The sequence below is a fragment of the Loxodonta africana genome, chromosome Y (genome assembly GCF_030014295.1).
Source record: "Loxodonta africana isolate mLoxAfr1 chromosome Y, mLoxAfr1.hap2, whole genome shotgun sequence".
NCBI classification, from domain to species: domain Eukaryota; kingdom Metazoa; phylum Chordata; class Mammalia; order Proboscidea; family Elephantidae; genus Loxodonta; species Loxodonta africana.
Window position 1 is genome coordinate 8,440,119 of NC_087370.1, and position 26,795 is coordinate 8,466,913.

The 26,795-nt window shown below is 39.9% G+C and overlaps 1 pseudogene; it reads left to right on the plus strand.

The window, feature by feature from the left end:
• LOC135229017 (cullin-4B-like) overlaps positions 1–26,500 on the plus strand; it is a 145,814-nt pseudogene extending 119,314 nt beyond the window's left edge.
• Positions 26,501–26,795: the final 295 nt, after the last annotated feature.

Consider the following 26,795-nt stretch of genomic DNA (forward strand, 5'->3'; position numbering starts at 1 on the left):
TCCTCACTTGTTTATGGGTGTTTTGAGATCTTCCATTTTTTTCCTGAGTCAGCATAGAAAGCTTACATGTTTCTAAGAATTTGTCCATTTCATCTAGGTTATCAAATTTTTTGGCATATAACTGTTTGTTTATAGTGTTCTCTTATGATTCTTGTTATTTCTGTAGGATTGAATGTTCCCATCTTTTTTTTTTTTTTTTTCTGATTTTAAGTGCTAGCATCATCTCTCTCCTTTGCTTTGTCAGTGTAGCTAAAGGTTTGTCAGTTTTGTTGATCTTTTAAACAAATCAACATCTGGTTTCATTGATTCTTGGTGGTGTTTTTTCTGTTCTTTATTGCATTTACTCTGCTCTGTTCTTTGTTATTTCCTTCCTTCTGATTTCTTTGGGCTTGGTTTACTCTTCTTTTTCTAGTGCCTCAAATGGTTACCTTATTGATTTGAGATACCTCCCCTTTTTACATAGGTAGGCATTTATAGGTATAAATTTCCCTCCAAACATTGCTTATGCTACTTCCCATTAATTTTTGTTATGTTTTGCTTTCATTTCCATTTGACTCAAAGCTTTTTTGTGATATCTTCCTCGAGCCACTGGTTGTTTAATAGTGTGTTACTTGATTTCCATTTATTTCTGCATTTTTTTTTTCCTGCTTTGAAATTCTAATTTTACTCCATTGTTTGTTGAGAAGGCACTTTGTATGATTTCAATCTTTTAAAATGTATTGGAACTTGCTTAGTGACTGTTACGGATTGAACTGTGTCCTCCCAAAATGTGTGTCAACTTGGCCAGGCTGTGATTCCCAGTATTGTGTGGTTGTCCACCATTTTGCTATCTGATGCGGTTTTCCTGTGCGTTATACATACTGCCTCTGTGAGATTAATGAGGCAGGATTAGAGGCAATTATATGAATGAGGCAGGACTCAATCTACAAGATCTGGTTGTATCTTGAGTCAATCCTTTTTGAGCTATGAAAGAGAGAAGTGCACAGAATGAGGGGTGGGGACCTCAATTCTACCAAGCAAGAAGAGCCAGGAGCACACGTCCTTTGGACTGGGTCCCTGCGCTGAGAAGCTCCTCAACCAGGGGAAGTTTGATGACAAGGACCTTCCCCAGAGCCGAGAGAGAGAGAAAACCTTTCCCTGGAGTTGGCACCCTGAACTGGTACTTCTAGCCTCCTAGACTGAGAGACTAGGTTTCTCTTTGTTAAAGCCATCTACTTGTTATACTGTTACACTGTTACAGCAGCACTAGATAACTAAGACCTTGAGGAAACATGTAGCCTATGCGGGAGAATGATCCATGTATACTGGAGAAGAATGTATTTTGAGCTCTTGTTGGGTAAAGTGTTGAATATACATCTGTTAGTTTGTTGTAGTGTCATTTTGGGTCCTCCACTTAGATATCGATTTTTTTTCTTGATGTCCCATGCTTTGTTATAAGTAGTGTACTGAAGTCTAACTACTATGGCAGAGCTGTCAATTTCTCCTTTCCATTCTATCAGAATTTGCTTTATATATTTCGGCGCTCTGATGCTAGGTGCCTACTTATTTTTCATTGTTATGTCTTCTTAATTATTTGACACTCTTTTCATTAAGTAATGTTCTTCTTTTTTGTCTCATAGGAGAGATTTTTACTGAAGGCCTATTTGGTTTGATATTATAATTACCACCGAGCTCTCTTTGGGTTACTATTTTCATGAAGTTTTTTTTTTCTCCCCAGCCTTTCACTTGTAACCTACTTGTGTTCTTGGGCCTAAGATGTGTGTTTTGTAGACAACATATAGATGGGTGATGTATGTTAATCCATCTGCCACCCTCTGCTTTTTGAATGGAGCATTTATTCTATATAAACCGTGGTAATGACCAATAAGAGACCTTACTTTTGCATTTTCTTCTCTGTTTTTTTGTTTTGTTTTGTTTTGTGTGTGTGTTTCTTATCCTATTTTATCCTTCATTTTGTCCTTCCTTGTGCATAGTTGATTTTTTTTTTTTTTTTTAGTGACCTGTTTCGCTTCTCTTCTTTGTGTATATTCTCTAGTTATATTCTTTGTGGTGACGGTGAGAATTACATTTGATACCTTACACTTATAAAAACTTGGTTTAAATTGATAGCAAATTAACTTCAGAAACAAACACTCTCTTTCTATACCTCTCTCCCAATCCCCATTTATGTTGTTTTCACCTACTAAATTTATATACATCAGTAGCATACATGTATCAGTAGCATGCATTTGTATTTGTTTATATGCTTTTGTTATTGCACAGCATGAAGGACATAACAACTGTATATACCAATCCAAATTACCTTAAGCCTTGCCCTGACACTTGCCAAGAACTTGACTTTAATGGGGTTTTTCTTTCTCTCCTTCCTTTCTTTTTTTTTTTTTTAATGTATGGCTTCAAGTTACTGTCTAGTTTCTTTTCTTTTCCATCTGAAGGATTTGCTTTGTCATTTCTTGTAGGACAAATTGAGGGGCAACAAATTCTGTCATCTTTTGTTTATCTGAGAATGTCTTAATTTCATTCCTGTTCTGGAAGGACCGTTTTGCCAGATGTAGCATCTTGGTTGACAGTTCTTTTCTTTCAGCTTTTTAAATATGACATCCTGCTATCTTTTGCCTCCATGGTTACTGAGGAGAAATCAATATGTAATCTTACTGAGGATAACTTGGATGTGATAATTCACTTCTCTCTCGTTGCTTTCAAAATTCTCTGTCTTTGGTTTTCCAGAATTTGATTAAAATGTTTCTCAGTGTGTATCTTCATGGCTCTATTCTATGAAGAGTTTGTTGAGCCTCTTGGAAGTGTATATTCATGTGTTTTGTTAGATTTGAGAGGTTTTCAGCTGTTATTTCTTCAAATATTCTTTTTGCCCCTTTCTGTCTCTGGCTTTGCCTTCTGAAACTCCCAAAATGTGTGTATTTGTTCACTGTACGATGTTCTGTAGGTTCCTTAGGTCCTGTTCTTTGCTCTTTTTTTTATTTTCACTCCTCAGGCTCAATAATCTCAATTGCCCTCTTCAAGCTCACTGATTCTCTCTTCTGCCAGTGAAATCTGATGTTGAGCTCCTTCGGTGAATTTTTCACTTCTGGTATTGTGTTTTTATCTCCAGTATTTCTGTTCTGTTCTTAAAAAAAAAAAAGAGTAAAACAAAACTCTATCTTTTTTTTTTTTTGTAATTCTTTTTTGTTCTCGTATCATTTTCCTGATTCTGTCCGGTACTTTCTTTTCATTTAACTTGTTTGTCTGTGTATTCCTTTAACTTTTGAGCACATTTAGTACTTGTCATGGATTGAACTGTGTCCCCCCAAAATACGTTTATCAATCAATTTGGCTAGGCCATGAATCCCAGTACTGTGTGATTGTCTGCATTTTGTCATCTGATGTGATTTTCCTATGTTTTGTAAATACTAACTCTATGACGTTAATGAGATGGGATTTGTGACAGTTATGCCAATGAGGTAGGGCTCAATCTACAAGATTAGATTATTTCTTAAGCCAGTCTCTTTTGAGACATAAAAGAGAGAAGTGAGCTGAGAGACATGGGGACCTCATGCCAACAAGAAACAGGAGCCAGGAGAATAGCGTGCCCTTTGGACCCGGGGTCCCTGCCCTGAGAAGCTTCTCAGCCAGAGGACGATTGATGACAAGGACCTTCCTCCAGAGCTGACAGAGAGAGAAAGCCTTCCTGGGAGCTGGCGCTCTGAATTTGGACTTCTAGCCCTCCAGGCTGTGAGAGAATAAATCTCTCTGTGTTAAAGCCGTCCACTTGTGGCATTTCTGTTATAGCAGCACTAGATAACTAAGATAATACTGCTGTTTCAAAGTCTTTGTCTAGTAGTTTACTAACTGCCTTCCTCAGGGACTGTTTCTGTCAGTCTGTTTTGGTCTCTTGCATGGGCCATCCTTTCTCATTTCTTCACATGCCAGTGATTTTTGTGGTTGTTGTTGATACCGGGATATTTAGCTATTACACTCTGGTAACTATGTAGATCAGCTTCTTCCCATTCCCTAGGATTTGCTCTTCTTTATTATCATCACTATCATCGTCACTGTCACCTTCAACATCATTGTTACTATTATGTTAATTGTTGAAGGTTGTAGTTTTCTGCTTCAATCTTGAATTCCTCACCTTGGTGCACTTGCTGTGGCCACTTCTCCATGAGTCTCCCTGCTTGAGGACACCAGCTGTCACTGCTTCACCACTAAGCTTCCTGAGTAGGGGTGCTGGCTGTGCTCCCAACACCAGACTCTTTGCCTGGGAGCACCTGGTGTGGCTGCTTTGTCTCCAGGCTGCCCGATTGGAGACACTAGCTATCCTGCTCTAGCACCAGACTCCCCACCTGGGAGCTCCAGCTGTGTCACCACAGCACCAAACTCCCTGCTTCATAGTGGCAATGGCCACAGATTTGCAATGAAACTCCTCCCAGGAAGGAGCTCCAGCGCCAGACTCAACCCCTGGGAGCTGGAGCTGCCCCAAAATGACCATGTAGAGCCAGAGAGGGGGTGTAGATGGGTGGAGAACCACTGATCTCCCTCAATTTGTATGCTACTGTTTGGTTCCACCAGTTTTAGCTTGCTTTCTTCTGAATTTCTTGTGTGTCGATACCGGTAAGGACACAGGCCGAGAGCACACAACTGCTTACACCACCATCTTGCTCCGCATCCCGCAAGATAAACTTTTGCAAGGCTCTGGAATCAAGTCAAAAGCGTCCAACAACAGAGGAAGTTTAGTGAAGAAGCAAGCTGCTCTTCTTCACTAAGACAATGCCGTAGTATTTAAAATTGTCCACCTACAGTCCCCCAGGCTCCACATCACCAGTGGTCATGAAGGGAGCATCCTGTGCTCCTGGCGCAGATTTCTAATGCCAGAGGGAGCAATACAGACCACATTCCCAAAGCGCTGTGGTGCGGTTCAAGACTTCCCACACCTCACAATCTGGCTCAAGGGTTGCCCTTCTTCTACCCAACTTATAATGTCCCCATGGCTAGAATGACTTCTCTCTGGCTTTTGCTTAAAGTATTGACTTAGTCATCTAGTGGTGCTATAACAGAAATACCACAAGTCGATGGCTCTAACAAAGAGAAGTTTATTTTCTCACAGTCCAGTAGGCTACAAATCTGAATTCAGGGCACCAGGTCCAGGGGAACGCTTTCTCTCTCTTTGTTGGCCCTGGAGGAAGGTCCTTGTCGTCAGTCTTCCCTTGGTCTGGGAGCATCTCAGGGCAGGAATCTTGGGTCCAAATGACACACTCTGCTCCTGGTGCTATTTCTTGGTGATATGAGGTCCCCATGGCTCTCTGCTAACTTCTCTCTTTTATATCTCAAAAGAGATTGGCTTAAGAAACTAGCTAATCTTGTGGATCTCATCAATATAACTGCTGCTAATCCATTTTATTACATCACACTGATAGGATTTACAACACATAGGGAAATCACATAAAATGGCCGACAGTCACACAACACTGGGACTCATAGCGCAACTAAGTTGACAGATATTTTGGGGGGGACGCAATTCAATCCATGAAAAGCATCTAGAGGCAAAAGTATTGGCTCACACCAGCCTGGTGCAAGGTACAACAGTTGGCACAAACAATAGACAGGCCATAAAGCTTGGGAAAGAGAAGACTGTGACAGGAGGTATGGATTGGGGGCAGGGAAGAAGTAACTTTTAAAAGCTAGGGAAGTGAGAAGGCCATGCACATCCCCAGGGCTGGACACATGCTCAGAGTAGATCGTGAGTGCTTTTAACTCTAGCTGTCCCTTGGGCTCACCAAAGCAAGAACAGAAAGCTAAGGCAGAGTTGTAAACCTGGTTAAACAGTGAAGGAGTGTCTTCATCAACAAAGCCTGGGAGGGTATGCTTTTTCTTTGTTCTTGTTTCTTCCACCTTTTCCTTTTTTTTATCTTATTTTGGATCCAGGCATTTAAGGAAGCCCAGTGAAAACACTAGCTAAGAATAGATAAACAAAATCTGGAACATAAAATGGAATGCTACTCAGCCAGTAGGCGAAACAAAGTCTTGATACATGCTACACTATGGATGGAGCTTGAAGCCTTTAGGCAATCACAAAAGGACAAATATTGAGGGACCTCACTTACATAAAAAGACATGAAAAGGCCAATGTATAGAGACCAAAGTTTATTAGTGGCTACCAGACGCAGGAAGGAGGGAGAGGGGGAGGGAGGTATTGCTTATGGGGTACTGAGCTTTGGTTTACAGTGATGGAAAAATCACAGTGATTAATGGTAGGTTTTCACAGCCAGTTATTGTAAGCACTGTCAATAAGTTGTACACCAGTAAAAAGCTGAACTGGCAAAAGTTGTGTGATAGACGTGTTTGCAACAATGACAAAAAACAAAAACAAAGAGTAGATGCTGTGGCTATGTATATATGCCCAAACACTTCATGGAATTTGGCTCCTTGGTTTGCAGGTTTAGGGTCCATGCGGTCATGGGACATCCCCGTTAAGTGGCCCAATAATGCTTTAGCGCTTCTACCTGTTGCTTATTGCGTAGTGCCTGTGGTCTTAAAAGCTTGCAAGCATCCATCTAGGTCACAACAATTAGTCTCTATTCACCTGGAGCAACAGAAGAATAAGGAGAGTCAGGGATAGGAGGAAGAAATGGAATGTGTGGCTAATCACCTCCATAAACAACTGGCTCCTTCGCCATGAGGTCGGTAGAATTATGGTACCTGCCTACAGTTACTGAACATTGTGATCAAGGATTCCGTAGAAGAATCCCGAGATCAAAAGGAGGAAACGGAGAACAGAATTTCAAATTCTTGTGGATTCCAGGCTTCCTGGAGCCATGGAGTCTGGATGAAACCGCAGAGTGGTTGCCCTGCGATAATCTTTAAACCTTAAACCAAAAACATCCCCTGAAGTCCTCTTAAAACTGAAAAAATAGTTCATCTTAAAAAGTGAAAAAGGCCGTCCTTGAGCATTCTTCCTTTTTTGCTTTAGCTGCTCGACGTTTGACGTTTGAGAGCAAGTTTCACAGTCCCTTCTGACATCCATCTTGGTCTTTTCTTTCTTTCTTGTCTTTTCAATGACCTCTTGCTTTCTTCATGAAGGATGTCCTTGATGCCGTTCCACAACTTGTCTCGTCTTCTGTCATTAGCATTCGCGCATCAAATCTATTCTTGAGATCATCTCTGAATTCAGGTGGGATACATTCAAGGTTGTATCTTGGCTCTTGCAGACTTGCTCTGATTTTCTTCAGTTTCAGCTTGAACTTGTGTATGAGCAACTGATGGTCTGCTCCACAGTTGGCCCCTGGCCTTGTTCTGACTGGTGATGTTGAGTTTTTCCATCGTCTCGTTCCACAGATGTAGTCAATTTGATTCCTGTGTAATCCATCTGGCGAGGTCCGTGTGTATCGTCACTGTTTATGTTGCTGAAAAAAAGTATTTACAATGAAGAAGTCACTGGTCTTGCAAAACTCTATCATTTGATCTCCGGCATTGTCTCTATACCAAGGCCAAGCTTTCCAACTACCGATCTTTCTTCTTTGTTTCCAGCTTACGCATTCCAATCACCAGTAATTATCAACGCATCGTGATCGTGTGTTCGATCAATTTCAGACTGCAGAAGCTGATAGAAATTCTCAGTTTCTTCATCTTTGGCTTTAATGCTTGGTGCGTAAATTTGAATAATAGTCCTATTAACTGGTGGTACCAAAGAAAGAAGTCCGAGCTGCACCGAAGACATTAGTGAAAAACAAGGCTCCAGGAATTGACGGGATATCAACTGAGATGTTTCAACAAATGGATGCGGTGCTGGAAGTGCTCACTTGTCTGTGACAAAAAATTTGAAAGACAGCTACCTGGCCAACCGACTGGAAGAGACCCATATTTATGCCTATTCACAAGAAAGGTGATCCAACTGAATGAAGACATTATCGAACAGTATCATTAATATCACACGCAAGCAAAATTTTGCCAAAGATCATTCAAAAGCAGCGGCAGCAGTATATCGACAGAGAACTGTCAGAAGTTCAGGCGGGATTCAGAAGAGGATGTGCAACCAGGGATATCATTGCTGATGTCAGAAGGATCCTAACTGAAACCAGAAGGATGTTTACCTGTGTTTTATTGATTATGCAAAGGCATTCATCTGCGTGGATCATAACAAATTATGGATAACATTGTGAAGAATGGGAATTCCAGAACACTTAATTGTGCTCATGAGGAACCTGTACATAGATCAACAGGCAGTTGCTTGGAGAGACCATGGGGTTACCGAGTGGTTTAAAGTCAAGAAAAGTGTGCGTAAGGGTTGTATACTTTCACCATACCTGTGCAATCTGTATCCTGAGCAAATAATCTGAGAAGATGGACCATATGAAGAAGAACAGGGCATCAGGATTGGAGGAAGACTCATTAACAACCTGCATTATGCAGGTGGCACAACCACGCTTACTGAAAGTGAAGAGGACTTGAAGTACTTACTGATTAAGATCAAAGACCACAACCTTCCGTATGGATTACACCTCAACATAGAGAAAACAAAAATCCTCACAACTGAACCAACAAGCTACATCATGATAAATGGAGAAAGAATGAAGTTGTCAAGGATTTCATTTTATTTGGATCCACAATCAACGCCCATGGAAGCAGCAGTCAGGAAATCAAAAGATGCATTGTATCGGGCAATGGACCTCTTTAAGGTGTTGAAAAGCAAAGGTCTCACCTTGAAAACTAAGGTGTGCCTGACTCAAGCCATGGTATCTTCAACTGCGTCACATGCATATGAAAGCTGGACAATGAATAAGGAAGGCCAAAGAAGAACTGACACCTTTGAATTCTGGGGTTGGCAAAGAATACTGAATGTACCATGGACTGCCAAAAGAACAAACAAACCTGTCTTGGAAGAAGTACAACCAGAACGCTCCTTAGAAGCAAGGATGGCGAGACTGCATCTTAATACTTTGGGCATGCTGTCAGGAGACATCAGTCCCTGGAGAAGGATATCATTCTCAGTAAACTACAGGGTCAGTGGAAGAAAGGAAGACCTGCAATGAGATGGATTGACATAGTGGGTGCAACAATGGGCTCAAGCATAACGATTGTAAGGATGGCACAGGACTGGGCAGTGTTTCATTCTGTCATACGTAGGGTTGCTATGAGTCGGAACCAACTCGACGGCACCTAACAATGACAATCTTGAGCATTATGTGCTTTAAAGAGCTCTCTGTGCGGGATCAAACTGACAACAGCAACTCAAAAGATTAGATAGGAACCTTGGGGGACGGCGAGCTATGTTAATGAGGGAAGAACAACTCGGAAAACAAAGGTCAGAATGCTGGCACAGCTGAAAAGGTGTAACAACACCACTGAACTGTACATGTAGAAACTGTTGAATTGGTGTATGCTGTGCTGTGTGTGTGTATATATATATATTATAATTTTTCTTGTGCTTTAAGTTAAAGTTTACAAATCTAGTCAGTCTCTTACATATAAACTTATGTATACTTTACTGCATACTCCCACTTACTCTCCCCCTAATGAGTCAGCCCGCTCCCTCCTTCCAGTCTCTCCTTAAGTGACTGTCTTGCCAGTTTCTAACCCTCTCTACTCTCCCATCTCCCCTCCAGACAGGAGATGCCAACATCGTCTCAAGTGTCCACCCATTGCAAGTACTCACTCCTCATCAGCATCTTTCTCCAACCCATTGTCCAGTCCAACCTATGTCTGATGAGTTGGCTTCATGAATGGTTCCTGTCCTGGGCCAACAGAAAGTTTGGGGACCATGACTGTCGGGATTCTTCTAGCCTTAGTCACACCATTAAGTCTGGTCTTTTTATGAGAATTTGGTGTCTGCATCCCACTGTTCTCCTGCTCCCTCAGGTGGTTCTCTGTTGTGCTCCCTGTCAGGGCAGTCATCAGTTGTGGCTGGGCACCATCTAGTTCTTCTGGTCTCAGGATGATGTAAGTCTCTGGTTCAGGTAGCCCTTTCTGTCTCTTGGGCTCATAATTACCTTGTGACCTTGGTGTTCTTCATTCTCTTTTTATGTAGGTGGGTCGAGACTCATTAATGCATCTTTGATGGCCACTTGTTAGCATTTAAGACCCCAGGAGCCACACTTCAAAGTGGAACGCAGAGTGTTTTCTTAATAGAATTTATTTTGCCAATTCACTTAGATGTCCCCTGAAGCCATAGTCCCCAAACCCCCGCCCTTGCTCCACTGACCTTCAAAGCATTCAGTTTGTTCAAGAAACTTCTTTGCTTTTGGTCCAGTCCAGTTGTGCTGACCTCACCTGTATAGAGTGTTGTCCTTCCCTTCACCTACAGTAGTTCTTATCTACTATCTAATCAGTAAATAACCCACTCCCATCCTCCTTCCCTCCACTCTCTTGTAACCACAAAAGAATGTGTTCTTCTCAGTTTAAACTATTTCTCAAGATCTTATGATAGTGGTCTTATACAATATTTGTCGTTTTGCATCTGACTAATTTCACTCAGCATAATGCCTTCCAGGTTCCTCCATGTTATGAAATGTTTCACAGATTCCTCACTGTTTTTTATCGATGTTTAGTATTCCATTGTGTGACTATACCATAATGTATTCATCCATTCGTCCATTAATGGACACATTGGTTGCTTCCAACTTTTTGCTATTGTAGACAGTGCTGCAGTGAACATGGGTGTGCATATATCTGTTCATGTAAGGGCTCTTATTTCTCTAGGCTATATTACGAGAAGTGGGATTTCCGGGTCATATGGTGCTTCTATTACTAGCTTTTCAAGGAAACGCCAGATCGATTCCCAGAGTGGGTGTACCATTTGACATTCCCACCAGCAGTGTAGAAGTGTTCCAGTCTCTCCACAGCCTTTCCAACACTTATTATTTTGTGTTGTTTTGGATTAATGCCAGCCTTGTTGGAGTGCGATGTAATCTCATCGTAGTTTTAATTTGCATTTCTCTAACGTCTAATGATTGAGAGCATTTCCTCATGTATCTGTTAGCTACCTGAATATCTTCTTTAGTGAGGTGCGTGTTCATATCCTTTGCCCTATTTGTAATTGGGTTTTTTATCTTTTTGTGGTTGAGTTTTAAGAGGATCGTACAGATTTTAGAGATCAGGCGCTGGTCAGAGATGTCATAGCTGAAAATTTTTTCCCAGTCCGTAGGTGGTCTTTTTACTCTTTTGGTGAAGTCTTTAGATGAGCATAGGTGTTTGATTTTTAGGAACCCCCAGTTATCTGGTTTCTTTTTGTCATTTTTAGTAATGTTTTGTGTTCTGTTTATGCCTTGTATTAGGGCTCCTAACATCTCTATTCTTTCTTCCATGATCTTTATCATTTTAGTCTTTATGTTTAGATCTTTGATCCATTTAGAGTTAGTTTTTTGCACGTGGTGTGAGGTATGGGTCTTGTTTCATTTTTTTTGCCGATAGATATCCAGTTATGCCAGCACCATTTGTTAAAAAGACTATTTTTTCCCCAATTAACTGACACTGGGCCTTTGTCAAGTATCAGCTACTCATATGTGGATGGATTTATATCTGGGTTCTCAATTCTGTTCCATTGGTCTATGTGCCTGTTGTTGTTCCAGGACCGGGCTGTTTTGACTACTGTGGCTGTATAATAGGTTCTGAAATCAGGTAGAGTGAGGCCTCCCACTTTCTTCTTCTTTTTCGGTAATGCTTTACTTATCTGGGGCTTCTTTCCCTTCCATATGAAGTTGGTGATTTGTTTCTCCAGCACATGAAAAGATGTCATTGGAATCTGAATCAGAAGTGCATTGTATGTATAGAAGGCTTTTGGTAGAATAGACATTTTTACTATGTTAAGTCTTACTATCTGTTAGCAAGGTATGTTTTTCCACGTATGTAGGTCTTTTAGTTTCTTGCACTACTACTTTGTAGTTTTCTTTGTACAGGTCTTTTATATCTTTGGTAAGATTTACTCCTAAGTATTTTATCTTCTTGGGGCTACTGTAAATGGTATTGATTTGGTGATTTCCTCTTCGATGTTCTTTTTGTTGGTGTAGAGGAATCCAACTGATTTTTGTATGTTTATCTTGTAACCTGAAACTCTGCCAAACTCTCTATTAGTTTCAGTACTTTGCTTGAGGAATCCTTAGGGTTTTCTGTGTATAAGGTCATGTGATCTGCAAATAGAGATAATTTTACTTCTTTCTTGCCAATCCGGATGCCCTTTATTTCTCTGTCCAGGACCTCCGGCACAATATTGAATAACAGCAGTGATAAAGGTTATCCTTGTCTGGTTCCTGTTCTCAAGGGAAATGCTTTCAGGCTCTCTCCATTTAGAGTGGTGTTGGCTGTTGGCTCTGTATAAATGCCCTTTATTATGTTGAGGAATTTTCCTTCAATTCCTATTTTGCTGAGAACTTTTCTCGTGAATGGGTGTTGGACTTTGTCAAATGCCTTTTCTGCATCAATTGATCAGATCATGTGGGTTTTGTTTTTTGTTTTATATATATGGTGGATTACATTAATTGTTTTTCTAATATCGAACCAACCTTGCATACCTGGTATAAATCCCACTTGGTCTTGGTGGATCATCTTTTTGATATGTTATTGATTTATATCGGTTAGAATTTTGTTGAGGATTTTTGCATCTATGTTCATGAGGGGTATAGGTCGTAATTTTCTTTCTTTGTGATGTCTTTACCTGGTTTTGGTATCAGGGATATGCTGGCTTCATAGAATGAGTTAGGTAGTATTCAATCCTTTTCTATGCTTTGAAATACCTTTAGTAGTAGTGGCGTTAACTCTTCTCTGAAAGTTTGGTAGAACTCTGCAGTAAAGCCATCCGGGCCAGGGCTTTTTTTGGTTGGGAGTTTTGTGATTACCTTTTCAATCTCTTTTTTTTTTTGTTATGGGTCTATCTAGTTGTTCTACTTCTGATTGTGTTAGTTTAGGTATGTATTGTGTTTCTAGGAATTCACCCATGTCTTCTAGGTTTTCAAATTTGTCAGAGTGCAATTTTTGATAGCAATCTGATATGATTCTTTTAATTTCAGTTGGGTCTGTTGTGATACGGCCAATCTCATTTCTTATTCAGGTTATTTGTTTCCTTTCCTGTATTTCTTTAATCAGTCTGGCCAGTGGTTTATGAGTTTTGTTAATTTTTTTCAAAGAACCAGCTTTTGGCTTTGTTAATTCTTTCAATTGTTTTTCTGTTCTCTAATTCATTTAATTCTGCTCTAATTTTTATTATTTTTTTTTCTGGTGCCTGACAGATTCTTTTGTTGCTCACTTTCTATTTGTTCAAGTTGTAGAGACAGTTCTCTGATTTTGGCTCTTTCTTCTTTTTGTATGTGTGCATTTATCGATATAAATTGACCTCTGAGTGCTGCTTTTGCCATGTCCCAGAGGTTTTGATAGAAAGTGTTTTCATTCTCGTTGCAATCTCTGGATTTGTTTATTCCTTCCTTAATGTCTCCTATAACCCAGTCTTTTTTGAGCAGGGTATTGTTCAGTTTCCACATATTTGATTCCTTTTTTCTTGATTTTTCTGTTATTGATTTCTACTTTTATGGCCTTATGGCCATAAGATGCTTTGTATAATTTTAATGTTTTGGATTCTGCAAAGGTTTGTTTTATGACATAGTGTGTGATCTATTCTAGAGAATGTTCCAAGTGCACTAGAAAAAAAAGTATACTTTGCAGCTGTTGGTTGGAGTGTTCTGTATAAGTCTATGAGGTCAAGTTGGTTGATGGTAGCAATTAGATCTGCCATGTCTCTATTGAGCTTCTTACTGGAAGCCCTATCCTTCTCCGAAAGTGGTGTGTTGAAGTCTTCTACTATAATCGTGGAGGGGTCTATCTCACTTTTCAATTCTGTCAAAGTTTGTTTTATGTATCTTGTAGCCCTGTCATTGGGTGCATAAATATTTAATATGGTTGTATCTTCCTGGTAAATTGTCCCTTTAATCCCTATGTGGTGTCCTTCTTTATCCTTTGTGGTGGATTTAACTTTAAAATCTATTTTGTCAGAAATTAATATTGCCACTCCTGCTCTTTTTTGATGGTTGTTTTTCTTCATATATTTTTTTCCATCCTTTAAGTTTTAGTTTGTTTGTGTCTCTAAAGCGTGTCTCTTGTAGGCAGCACATAGACAGATCGTGTTTTTTTATCCAGTCAGAGACTCTCTGTCACTTTATTGGTGCATTTAGTCCATTTACATTCAGCGTATTTATAGATAAGTATGAGTTTAGTGCTATCATTTTGATGCCTTTGTGTGTTGTTGACAATTTCATTTTTCCACTTACATTTTTGTTCTAAGAAGTTTTTCTTTGTAAATTGTGTGTTCCTCATTTTCATAGTAGTTGAATTCATTTTTGCTGAGTCATTATGTTTTTCTTGATTTTTATTTTGAAGTATGGAATTGTTAGATCTCTTTGTGGTTACCTTAATATTTACCCCTATTTTTCTAAGTAAAAACCTAACCTGTATCATCCTATATCGCCTTGTTTTCATCTCCATATGGAAGATCTGTGCCTCCTGTATTTAGTCCCTCTTTTTTTGATTATTGTAATCTTTTACATAATTACTTCAATGGTTCCCTGTTTTGACCATTTTTTTCTTTTTAAAATTAATCTTAATTTGTTTTTGTGTTTTCCCTATTAGAGTTGATATCAGGAGGTTCTGTTCTGTGACCTTGTGTTGTATTGGTATCTGATATTACTGATTTTCTGACCAAAGAATTTTCTTTAGTAATTCTTGTAGCTTTGGTTTGGTTTTTGCAAATTCTCTAAGCTTGTGTTTATCTGTAAATATTTTAATTTCACCTTCATATTTGAGAGAGAGTTTTGCTGGATATATGATTCTTGGCTGGCAGATTTTCTCCTTCACTGCTCCGTATATGTTATCCCATTGCAATCTTGCCTGCCTGGTTTCTTCCAAGTAGTCTGAACTTATTGATTCTCCTTTGTAGGTGATTTTTCTTTTATCCCTGCTTGCTCTTAAAATTTTCTGTTTATCTTTGGTTTTGGCAAGTTTGATGATAATATGCCTTGGTGATTTTCTTTTTGGATCAGTCTTGAATGGGGTTCACTGAGCATCTTGGATAGATATCCTTTCATCTTTCACAATGCCAGGGAAGTTTTCTGCCAACATATCTTCAACTATTCTCTCTGTATTTTCTGTTATCCCTCTCTGTTCTGGAACTCCAATCACATGCAAGTTATTCTTCTCAGTAAAGTCCCACATGATTCTTAGGGTTTTTCATTTTTTAAAATTCTTTCATCTGATTTTTCTTCAACTATATCGGTAACAATTGCCTTATCCTCCATCTCCCCCACTCTGCATTCCAATTCCTCGATTCTGCTCCTCTGACTTCCTGTTGAGTTGTCTAATTCTGTAATTTTACTGTTAATCTTTTGGATTTCTGAATGCTGTCTCTCTATGGATTCTTGCAGCTTATTAATTTTTCCAATATGTTCTTGAATAATCTTTTTGATTTCTTGAACTGTTTTATCAGTGTGTTCCTTGGCTTTTTCTGTAGATTGCCTTCTTTCATTTCTGAGGTCATCCCTGATGTCTTGAAGCATTCTGTATATTAGTTTCTTGTATTATGCATCTGGCAATTCCAGGACTGTATCTTCATTTTGGAAAGATTTTGATTCTTTAATTTGAGGATTTGTAGAAGCTATCATGGTCTGCTTATTTATGTGATTTGATATCGACTGCTTTCTCCGAGCCATCTGTAAGATATTGTAATGATTTATTTTATATTTGCTCACTGAGTCTTATCTTCTTGTTTTGTTTTGTTTTAACATACCCAGATGGGCTACTAGATTGCGCTGTCTTGATGTTGTAGCCTTTGAATCACTTATGTTCTATCACCAGCTGGTTTGAGCTGTTACCAGATATATAAGCTTAAGAGTCGATTCACTATTCTTGAATCAGCTTAGGTGTTCTGATTTTGGGTCACCAAGTGTGTGGTGTAGACCGTCACCTATTAACTTAGAGGAGTAGTGGTGGTAGTTGTGAGCACCAGATTCCAGTAGCAACAGGGGGTCACACTCCAAGGAGGGCAGGATGCTGACAACCTTCCCCCATGTGCCCGTGAGGTAGGTGTGTCTCTATTCCTAGAGCACGTTGGTGGGCGGGCTCTGCTGCTATACCTTAGGCACCCAATGCTTTTACCTCTAAAGATTTGTAGGCGTCACTCTCCTCAGACCCCTTTCGCAGGTGGCTAGATGGTTTGGGTGAAGCTTCAGTCCTCAGTTCCCCGCTGTGGATCAGTGAGGGCTCTGTTTAATAAGTAGAGAGATACAAGACCTCCAAAACTTGTCTTTCCACTGCTCCACTAAAACAATTATAGTCAGATCTCTATCAGAATTGCCTTTGCATTATCATAGCACCTTGTTTTCTGTAGGGATGAAAGCCAAAGACTGTGGATCTCTTATGCTTGGCTGGAGCCGGTTCTGTATTTTTATTCCAGTTAAGGGAAGTCAGGGACGGATTTCCCTCCCTGAGTTGTTAATTGCTGCTTTTCTTAGGCCAGGAGAATGGATTAGGGAAAAAAACAAAAAAAACTGCCGCAGAGCACTTAACTCCCTGACCCAGGAAATTCCAATCTTAATGAAGTTGCTTGGGGCAGGGAGAGGAGGGATCAGATAGATAGGAGAGAGTAGTGCATAGCAATATAGACAAAGTTATTTATCTTGCTTGGTGATGACTGTTTTATCTGAGATTCCAGAGGGGCAGGTAGCCAGTGTGCACTAGCTGGGTCGAGATTGCCCCCGAGGATCAGGCCTGTGTACCGTGCTTGCGCCATCTCAGGAAGCCATGATCAGCTCCTCCGCTCCTAGTCCAAAGCCTGGGTCCAAGGTGTACTGGCTGGGACGCTGCACTCCAGGCTCCAAAACCAGTTGCTGCTTCCCCATGATTTCTCCTCCTGTCAGCCACGTTGTTGTGCAGCCTGCGTAAGCTGGCTGGGTTTCCCCCAAGGTTGCTTTAGAGGGATAGGGCTGTGTCCTGTGCTTGTGCCATCTCAGGAAGCCGTTCTCAACTCCTCTGCACTTAGCCCAAAGCCTGGCACCAAGGTTTTCTGACTGGGATGCTGGCTCCAGGCTCCAAAAACAGTCGCTACTTCCCTTTGGTTGCTCATTTTCTTGTCAGTCGTGTCAGTGTGCAGCCTGCCTGTGCTGGCTGAGTCTCTACCGAGGTTACTCCAGGGGGTTAGGGAATAGGGCTGCGTCCTGTGCTTACCCCATCTCAGTAAGCTGCAATCAGCCCCACCACTTGGGCACCAGGGAACCACGAGGGCTTAAGGCTGTGGCACGGGATGCCGGTTCCAGAAGTAGTCACTGCTTCAGGGCATGGGTTTTCGCTCCCCTGTCACTCAGGTCAACTCCTTAGTTCTGCGTTTGATGGTCCAGGTTCATAGATTGTCATGTATGTGATCAATTCACTTGGTTTCCCGAGTCTTTGTTGCAAGAGGGATCCGTGGTAGCTTCTACCTAGTCATCCGTCTTGGCCCCGCCTCCTTGCTGTGTATATTTTTAAGAACAAAATAAATAAAACAGTAGCAGACCAGTAAGGACCACTTACAGATACTTCCATGGTCACACGTGACAAAGATTACCGACTTTACAAAACAGCTGAGAAAAGATACTAAGCAAACAAACAGCCACACCCTCAATAAGAATTAACAGCAAACTCCAGGGAAGAGGTAGAACCTGATTTTCAGCATTACCCCACTATAGTAATCAAAGCAACCGGTTGCCAATAACAACAACAAAAATACAATGTATGCAAAGAAACAAAAGTATGGGCAATTCACAGGAAAAGAAAATTAATAAAAATTGTCTATGAGTAAGCCCAGGCATTGGAACTACTAGTCCAAAATGTTAAATCAACTGATGTGATTGCCCAGTCTGAGAAGCAGAAGGAGAAAAGAATGAAGAAAACTGGCCAGAGCTTAAGAGACCAATAGGACGTCATCTTAATTTCACCATCATTCTTGAAGGACAGTTTTGCTGGATATAATCTTCTTGGTGAAGGTTCTTTTCTTTCAGCACTTTAAATACGTAATTTCATTACCTACTGGCCTCCACGGTTTCTGAGGGAAATTGACACTTGATCCTGTGGTATTTCTTTGTATGTGGCTAACCCATTTTCTCTTGGCACTTTTAGGAGTCTTTATCTTTAGTTTTCGAGAATGTGGTTATAATGTATTGATCTCTTTGGGTTTATCCTACTTGGAATCCATTGAGCTTCTTGGATGTCTAGGTTTATGTCCTTCATTAGATTTGGTAAGTTTTTGCCGTTATGTCTTCAGATGCTGTCTCCGTTCTCTACTTCTCTCGTCTCCTTCTGCAGTTCTCATGTGTGTGTTGGTTGATTTGTTATTACATAATTCCTTTAAACTATGTTCAGTTATTCATAAGCCTTCTCTCTGGTTGCTCTTCAGCCTCAGTTACCTTACCTTCTACTTCACTGATTCTTTCTGTCCGTGCTCAACTCTGTTTTCCACATCTTCCATTGTGTTTCTCGTTTTGGTTATTGTCTCTTTCACTTTAGTATTTCCATCTGGTTTCTTTTCGTAGTGTCTGTCTATTTAAATTTTCATTCATGCATCATTGTCCTGATTTCCTCTAGTTCGTGACTATGTGTTCTTTTAATTCTTTGAGCTTGTTCAACATTGTTGTGTTATATTCTTCCGTTGCATTCATTATTTGAGCTTCCGTAGATGCAGTGTCTCTCCGTTTATCTTGCTAATTTGGGTGAACCATCATTTCCATTCTTTTAGTATGTCTTCTAATGTTTTGTTGAAACTAGGGTATTAGAATTTTTCCAGATGTTAGCTTTCTCAGTTCTCCCCAGTGTTTGGTGTTTTCATCAGCATTGCTTTCTGTAAGAGACCCTTCGGAGGCCAGAGCCTTCAAACTTTTCTTGTTACTCTCCCTCCCTTTTTTAGTAGCTCCCTTCAGCAAGTCCAGGCTAGGTTTCTGACTTTTCATGGTTGCTAAAGAGAACTGGGAACACGCACTAGTTTATATGCCCTCCAGAAAGTACAGCCTTCGCACTTTGGCTGTCTCTCTTCTCCTTTCTTTGCTGCATTTTATAGCCTGTTGCACACATCCATAACTGAACAGGGATCCCAGACTGAAATAGTTCACAGGGCTGGGTGTCTGTGACATTTTCTCAACCCTGCCTGAAGTGTCCTCCCTCGTTTACTAGATGTTGGGCTTATTTCTCCTTCTCAGGCATCGCATTTGCCAAGCGGATTGCAGCCTCCCTCTGTTGGAGGTGCTGGGGTGGGATATTGTCAGATGTACCCTGAACTGTCTACCAGGACAATCTGTTCTGATAATTTTGGCTGGAGCTTGGAGCCTTTTTCTGTGTATTGGCAAGCCGGGTGTTCTCTGGACATGTGGGCTCTGCCAGAGTTGCCAGTTTGCATGGCTGTCTTCAGACCTTTGCATGTTCAAAGTACTGGAAGGTGGAGGGCCAGGGACCGTGTGAAAAACATGATTCTCCTACCATATAGTTCTCGTCATTAACTTGGGCATCTCTGCAGGTCTTTGCAGGTGTCCTCTACCCAAATGTTCAGGGTCCAGCTGTATCGAGCACAGAAGTTTTGTTGTATTTCTTCGTGAGCTTGTTAGGAGGGTCTGGAACTTAAACCTGCTCATGTCACCATCTTCCTGTAAGTGGCAAGGAGGTTTTTATTTCAGATCTTGTGTCTTTCATCTCCAGTACTTTTGTTTGGGTTATTTTAATAGTGTTTTGTTCTATTCTTTCATAAATACGAGGAAACCCTGGTGGAGTAGTGGTTAAGTCCCACGGCTGCTAACCAAAGGGTCAGCACTTCGGATCCACCAGGCGCTTCTTGGAAACTCTACGTGGCAGTTCTACTCTGTCCTACAGGGTCACTATGAGTCGTAATCGACCCAACGGCACTGGGTCATGAATACGGTTCCTCTTTCTTTGCATTGTTGCCTTGAGTGGACCATCATTTTCAATTTCTTTTCTTGCCTTGTGATTTTTTTTTTTGGATCCTGGACAGTGGAATTTTACAAGGTGTTAGTTTTCTCCATTCCCTGGAAGATGCAGTTATTTCAACGTTGCAATTTTCTGCAATGAATTCTTTGGGAGGCACTGTCTTCAGACTTTGATTATTGGTTTCTTTTCACTCACTGTGGCATATCCAGATCAGGCCAGACCAAAGTTTTGGTTTTTCAGAGGCTCCCATCCAGATCAAAAACTCACACTACTAAATCTACACTTATCAGGGCATAGCCTTTATTCTTAGGATTATATCTCTCTCCCCTGCTTTGTGAGGACTCCTTTCATAACACCTGGAGCCTTCAGAAAGTTAACACTGAGGCGCTGTTGTCAGGCAAGTATAGTTCTCGGTCCTTGGTCACCACTCCCTTGCCTGCCCTGTGAGGGCTGTGAAACCACACGGTTGCTGTCCTTCTAATTAGCTCTAGACCAGTTTGAACATACTTCCTGAAAAGTCCACCTAAAAGATTTGTCAAATTTATTCTGGGGCAAGAGATCAGTCCTTACCCATGCATGGGAGAGTCATGGGTCAACACAGGGCTATGGCTGCTGCTACTTGTGTTCTGTACCAGAAGGAAGAGTTCCCAAACCCATTGCCGTCAAGTCGATTCCGACTGATAGCAATGCTACAGGACAGAGCAGAACTGCCCCATAGAGTTTTCAAGGGGCGCCTGGTGGCTTCGAACTACCAACCTCTTGGTTAGCAGTATAGCACTTAACCACTATGCCACCAGGGTTTCTGAAGGGAGGGTTAGGGTCCCCTAAATTGTCCCCCAGGGAGCTGTGTGCTATTAATTTTGGATCCAGAGGTAAGAGGCTCATGCAAGTGTACAGAATATCTGGTGGAGCAGAGCAACTGCCAGGCAACTAGAGCCACCCTTGTCCCATGACCCTGAGGGGAAGGAAAGGACCCTCCAGTCTGCCTAGGAGATGTGGACTCTTGGTTATGTAGCCAGAGATCAAGGACCCTACACAGTACATAGGAGGTGCATGCATTGCCTGGTGGTGTGGAGTGACTGCTGGGCCTCTGGAGCCATATCTCTACTGCAGGTTGAGGGGCAGGGGAGAAAGGGTGTAGCTGTGGAGCACTTTTCCTACCACATGCTTCGTCCTTGTCTTTATTCAGTTTGCACTTCCCTGCTGCTGTTATTCATCCCCCATTTCAGAATTCTTAGACGGCTGATTATAGGGTTCTGTCTGAATTTATTGACATTCTTGTGGGGAGAGAGAGAATCTTAGATCTTCTGATGCCACCATATTCCCAGAAATCTAGACAGTGCTTTATAGTTTTCACGGTACAAGCCTGTTACCTCCCTGCTTGATTTATCTCTTGGTATGATATTTTTAGATACTATTATCAATGGAATTGTTTTCTTAATAATTCCATAGTGTTCCTTGCTGGTGTATAAAGACACAACTAATTTATATGAGTTCATCTCGTACCCTGCCGCTTTGCTGAATTTATTTATGAGCTCTAGTACTTTCTTTTGGAGTATTTGGGAATATATATGCATATATATCCAAGAAAAACCAACTCACTGCTGTCAAGTTGATTCTGACTCCTAGTAACCCTACAGGACAGAGCAGAACTTACCCAGCTGCCACATCTTTCTCCCATGCATCAGTGTGTGTGTGTGTGTGTGTGTGTGTGTGTGTGTGTGCGTGTAGTATATATGTGTATATGCATCCAAAGGATATATATGCACACACATGCGTGCACGGATATATGTAAACCCATTCCTCACTCATCAACAGGATTAGGTTCAAAAGACCAGGTTGTTAGGCTAAAATAAGCGTTATCCAAAAATGGAGGACAGACACATCAGGTCACAAAGTGGAGGGTGACTACATTATTACATAGTTGTCAAAATCCATCGTTACCTAACTGCCAAACCGCTGAGAATCATGACCCACAGCCAGCATTACTGTCACCTGACACTTTGGCGTTTCTTACAACCAGATGTCCATGGTTAATGTGCAAAATAGTCGGATAGTAGATTTTTTTACTATTGTCATAAATGTAAAATGTTGGGTGATGACACAGCTGATAAGTGAGGAGTGAGCATGTATGTATGTGCATATGTATGTATATGTATGATTATGGTATTTTTAAAAGCAGTTAGATTTACTTTTTCCTTTCCTGTTTCTTTTCATTTCTACGTCTCACCTAATTGCTCTGGCTAGAACTTCCAGTACAATGTGAAATATTGGTTTTGAAAGCAGGCATCCTTGCCTTGTCTTGTTCGGGAGAGTAGGGAAATTTTTTGACCTTTGTTTTTTCTTGTCTTATATGTCTTTGCTCCTTCATGTTTTCCAGTACTGCCTGCTTTTGTGTTTAGTTGATATTTTCGTTCTGATCCATTTTTATTCTCACTTTTCTGTGTGTACTTTTCAGATATTTTCTTTATGATTACCATGGGTGCTACAATTTAGCACCTTAAAATCTGATTTAAACTGATACAAAACTTAGGTTTGATAATACATAAAGTGTTCCTATACTTCGCCTCCCCCACCTTTATACTGTAATAATTTTATTGTGTGCCTAATAATAAATGTACAATTCTTTTTTTACATTTCCCTCTTAAATCATATGTGACATACCTAGTAGAATCATGATACAAAATTACCCTAAAACTCCCCTGTATATTTACCCATGAAATTATTTTTACTGCGGATGTGTCTTTCTTCATCGAGTTACCATCTTGTGTCCTTTCTTGTAGACACGTGTGATATTAATGAACATTCTCAGCTTTCTTTATCTGGGAATGCCTTAATTCCACCCTCATTTTTCAAGGGCAGTTTTGTCAGATATAGAATTTTGGATTTTTTTTTTCTTTCATCACTTTAAATACATCATCTTACACTGCCTTCTGTCATCCATGATTTCTGAGGACAAACTGGCATTTAATTTTATTGAGGATCCCCTGTATGGGACATCTGGCTTCTCTCTTGCTGCTTTCAGCATTCCCTCTTCCCTTTTGTTTGAGAGTTTGATTGGAATCTCTTGCTGTGCTTCTCTTTTGGTTTATCCTGCTTGAGCTTCTTGGATGTGTAGATTTGTATCTGTGATCAAATTTGAGAAGCTTCTACCATTTTATCTTTTGTTTTTTATTGTGGTGCCATTTCAACATTTTTCGCATGTATAATTCAGTGACATTAATTACATTTTGGCCAGTATTTCTTCAAGTGTTCTGCCCCCTTTTCTGTGTTCCTTAGGGAACTGCCATAACGCATACGCTGTTGTGAAAGTGCTCCAGGAGTACAGTGGGGTCTCTTCACTCTTTTTTGTTTTTGCCCCAGAATTGTAAACAGTGTTTTATACTTTTCTGTGTACCAGTTTTGTTTTTTTTTTTTTTTTAACTCTGTGGTTGATAGTTTCAATTTTTTATCATCACATTTGCCCGTTGTTTCATTTGCCAGCTCATTTCTCCTGCTTTACCCTTCTGGTGAATTCATTATTTCAGTTATCGTACTTTTCAGCATCAGTGTTTGTGTTTGGTTTCTTTCTGGAATTTATATATCTTTACTGATATTCTCATTTTGTTACTGTATCTTTTCCTGATTTCATGTGTTTTTTTTTTCCGGTTTGTATTTTCCAATGCGTCTTCAGAGCATATTTAATACCATTTTTTTAAAGTCTTTATCTAGTTATTTCATTAACTGAACTCCCAGTGAGATGGCTTCTGATGCTTTATTTTACTCTTTTGTGTAGACCATCTTTTTCTGGTTCTTCGTATTCCTTTTAGTTTTTTTTTTTGTTGAAACCAGGACATTTAAATACTCAAACATGCTACCTGTGGAATTCAGATTCTTCTCCTCGCCCAGGATTTGCTGGTTTTTTGTTTGTTTTGCTCTTTTGCTTTTAGTTTTTGAAGGGTATAGTTACTCATTTGTTTAGTGACCTCCCATTCCTTTTTTTCCTAAGACAGTCGTCCTGGACTGTGTGGATGCTGAAGTCTGTCCTGTTACATATATATTTACCACAATAAAAAACAAAAGATAAAACGGTGGAAACTTCTCAAATTTGATCACAGATACAAATCTACACATCCAAGAAGCTTTTCGGCTAGTGTTTTTACAGAGATTAATGCTAGAGGAGGAAGAAGAAAGAGAACAGAGAGAGAAAAACCCAAAACGCCTCTAGTAGTCTTTGCACTCTGGCCCTGTGTTGGGACATTGCTTTGACACTTACTTAGGCTCGTACTGATTTGGGGATCGCCCTGGTGTGAAAGCTGGAAATTCTGGTCACCTTGATTCCTAAGCTGGTATTTCAAGTGGCGAGGAGTGAGAGCAATTCTGGAAGATTGTTTCCTTGTAGTCAGGGAGAAGACTCCTCCCCCAGGAAACTTCCAGTTTTGCTCTTAAGGCCCGCCCGCATTATGGGGGTAATCTGCTTTACCTAGGGCCGACTGATTTAAATGTCAGGAACATGGAAATACTTCATTGTAGCATCTAGACTAGTGTGAGACCACACAACTGGCCACCTTATCCTGGCCAACATGACACATAAAATTAACTATCTTGTTATATATGCTATTGTTACTTAGCTATTTCTTCAAAAATATGATCCTATATACATTCAAGTTATTTAATTTCTGCAAAAATTTAGGTATTACTGAAACTTTACATGTTCATATTTTATTTCTTTCCAATAAATGTTGTTAGGTAGAGAAAAAAACTGTTACCAAAGAGAGCGTTTTCCAAGGTAGACAATACCAGGCTGATGCTGCAATCGCTCGAATTGTGAAGATAAGGAAAACACTTAACCACAGTGTACTTCTTTGGGAATTATATAACCAGCTAAAATTCACATTAAAGGTAAACGTAACTACCAAAACCTTAGTGGTAATGGAGTCATATTTAAGGAAGAATCACATTTATACATAACATGCAATGAAAATTTCGGCCGTTACCTAGGATGACAAAATGTATGTCAGTATGGTTATTGGTCTGGGTAAAGCACAGGATTTCCTCTACTTGTTGTGCTGTACATGGCTGAATTTTTATTGCTGTACAAGTTTGATATGCAGACATAGTGAATCTAATAGCTTCTAAGGAGATAGCAAGAACAATTTAAAAAAAAAGGGAAAACCGTGATGACTTAGTTTTCAAACTTCTGGATGTGCCATTGTGGATTTCCTTCCCTGAAGAGGCTCAATGGCTCTCTTTATTTACACTGTTTGTATTTAAATGCTTCACAGTTCTCAGCAAAGTGGCTTGGTTGTCACTATGATCATCCTTTTAAGCCTTTTTATATTTTGAGACTGGCCAGTAGAGTATTGGAATTTTAGGGTCTAGCAGGTTGCGCGATGGATCTTTTGTCATATTCGCTCTCCGTGGAAGATCTTTTTGAAATCCTGACTGGAATAATTTTTGTTTGGTTCTTTTAACTTGGGCTTTTGGATTCTATATTTTTCCGTAATACTTTTTCGAAGCTCCAAGTTGATTTAGCAATACTTTTTCTCTTGTTGTGACACTTTATCTTTTTAAAATACAGTGAATTTTTATAGTTTTATATAATCTAAATAATTGTTAAAACGTAAATTCTGTAAAAGACATAGGTTTCTAGACTGCATGTTTTTGGTTGGAAAGATACACATAGAGACTCAGGCAGCTACGATTTTGACCGTTCTTCGTTTCTGTTAGTTTGGACAACTTTGTGGAACTTGTCCTGTCTCAATTACCTCGTGGAAAATATAATGTTAACTAAATAATAAATTATCCTAAACTGACTAGAATAATAGAGTTCATTAATATGAAGTATTTGGAATAGTGCCCAAAATATGGCAAGTGCTGCATAAATGTTAGCTGCCACTGTGATTATCATTGTCATTATTCATATAACTTCAACAGCTGTTTGTTTCTGCTTGGGACTAAACACATTTATTCTTTACCTTTTTCTGAATTCCTCCACGTGTCTTGACTGGATGCTTTCTCATGTTTTTCTAAATCAGGGACTTATTTTCCCTATATGTACCTTCATAGGGAGGTCAGTCTGTACTTTCTGACGGAGCGTGTTCCCTGTTGAAATAACCATGCCCAAGTTTTCAGTAGCTACCCACCATTGCAGAGCCTAATCTATAGTCTAGCAGTGTTGGGAATATGATTTTTTTTTCCTCTACAAAGTTAGATGAAAAATTTGAAGTATGATTTGTTTCCAAAATGCAGCCGACAAGCATTTTGGCTTTACTTTTTTATTGTCTTCGTTTATGGTATGCATCTTTCTTACGCAGGTTAGATTTTTGTATCGATAATCTGTTTTAGGCAAGATATAAATTTAGTTTTGAAAACTATGTAGATGAAATGTGATACATATTTTTTGTAAATTTTGTTTTATATATTTAAGGGAAGGAAGGTAAATAAATATTTTCAATTACTTTTTCTTAACCCTATTAATTTATTTTGTAGCCTGGTGATCTGAAGAGGAGGATAGAGTCCTTAATTGACAGAGACTACATGGAAAGAGATAAGGAGAATCGGAACCAGTACAAGTATATTGCATAAAGCTGTGGGCTACATTTCAACACTTTATATAATTTGTACCTCCCACTGGTGCCCCATTGTCTTGTTAATTGATTTTTAGAAGCTGTACGGGTGTTTGAATAAAAATGTGTTAAAAATACAAGAATTCATGGCAAATTAAACTTTCCACAAACACTCCCTCTTAAGAATGCAACTGTCTGATTGAAAATGTGTTTAAATGTCATTTATTATGGTGTACCTAACATTCTGAGATAGCCCAGAATGTTTTTATAACCCTTTCCCATCGTCTTACATTTCAGCATGGTTCATGCGTATTACAT